Source organism: Echinops telfairi, unplaced genomic scaffold, assembly GCF_000313985.2.
Source record: "Echinops telfairi isolate 266 unplaced genomic scaffold, ASM31398v2 ScPeMD7_7406;HRSCAF=8444, whole genome shotgun sequence".
Taxonomy (NCBI): domain Eukaryota; kingdom Metazoa; phylum Chordata; class Mammalia; order Afrosoricida; family Tenrecidae; genus Echinops; species Echinops telfairi.
In genome coordinates, this window is record NW_022111306.1 from 4,181,270 (window position 1) to 4,182,810 (window position 1,541).

The 1,541-nt window shown below is 42.0% G+C and overlaps 1 pseudogene; it reads right to left on the minus strand.

Annotated features, from left to right (window-relative positions):
- The window catches only part of LOC101646442, a 2,707-nt pseudogene extending 1,764 nt beyond the window's left edge, over positions 1 to 943 (minus strand).
- Between the last annotated feature and the right edge of the window lie 598 nt (positions 944 to 1,541).

The window sequence follows — 1,541 nt, forward strand, 5'->3', positions numbered from 1 at the left end:
AGCTTTAAATGTAGAGGCAAATTTTTAAAAAGTGCTTATCTAGTACCATTACCCTCAAATGTTGGTAAACTTACATCTTAAGTCCCACTAATTCACAATCCAATGTCACACACAGTACACACTCAAATGTCCAATCCTTCACAGCACATAAAGTGATCGGGAACCCTGGACTACCATGGACCACAGGTGTTACAGAACGCACAGTTCAGAGGAGAGCCGTGATGGCAGAATGTTTTTCAGACTCAATTCTTTTAAGAGAACAAATGTGGAAACAAAATTTTAAATGCTCAAGTCATACAAATACATAACAGTGACTCCAAATTGCCATCATGTATGTTTTGTATTAGGGATACAAAAACTTACCCCCATGCAGTTATGTTGACACCCTAGACAATAAAATCTTCCCACAATTCAACATCCCATAATTTTCTGGTTGTACTAAAAAATAAACAACCGGTAAATGATTTCACATCTTTAAAAAAAGCACTTACACTAAGAAAATGGGGCGAATTGGGATTTCCTTCTTAAAAATGTTTCTAGAGCTACTAATAAACTTGCATTAAAAAAACTTGCATTTACAAAATAGTTGATAAAAATATTCCTCTGGACTGCACAAGGGAGCTAACAGGGCCCACTGATAAGACATGATAAACATTCATCAGACTTGGCTCTTTTTCTCCTGCTTCATCAGAGGCTGGACTCTCCTCGTGTTTCGTTTCTCCATTTTCAGCAGGTGAATCTGCTCTAGCTTCTTGGTCGGCCACTTCCGCCTGTTTCCCTTTGCTCCTCTTTTCCCTTTTGCTTGCACTTTTTTGTCCCAAGAGTCATCCTTTCCTGGCTTTGTCTCCACTTTTGCAGGCGCAGGTTTCACTGACAATCTGGCCGATCTCTTTGGCTCCACCTTCATGGCCCCTTCGGCCAAGCTGACCTTCCTTTTGGGCATCTTGGCTGTGGGGAAGGCGCTTGCAGGATGCCTTCGGACCGCAGGGCACAGAGTGCCTTCTCGAAGCTAGATTGCCTGGTGCTGCAGCTCTGCCCGAGCTGCTAGGACCCATGGCCGAGTGGGTGGTCGCCTAATTTCTTAACAGTACCAAAATCAGTTATGAAGTAGCAATGAAAATAATTGTATAGTTGGGGGAAGGTCACATGAGGAACTGTATTAAAGGGTTGTAGCATTAGGAAAGCTAAGAACCACTGCCTTAATAGTTAACATTTATGTACATAGATCTATTTCCCTATAGTTATATAATTTTACATATGTACATGTCTGTATTTAGACTTCTATAAACGTCCTTTGCTTTCTAGTTCTTTCTTCTATTTCCTTAAGTTTTGGCAATTCCTCTGGGCTACAATGCCCTTGATCAGGCCCCACCAGGAATCCTACATCCTCCTCCCCATTGATTCTGGATCACTTTTGTTCCCTTGTCCCTGGCTTTGTTGGCAGACACCCCCCCCCCTCCTGTGTCTCCCCCAGGGCAATCGTTATTTTCCCATCTGGATTGTTTATTCTCTTAACTAGATAAACATAGACAATAACAAGC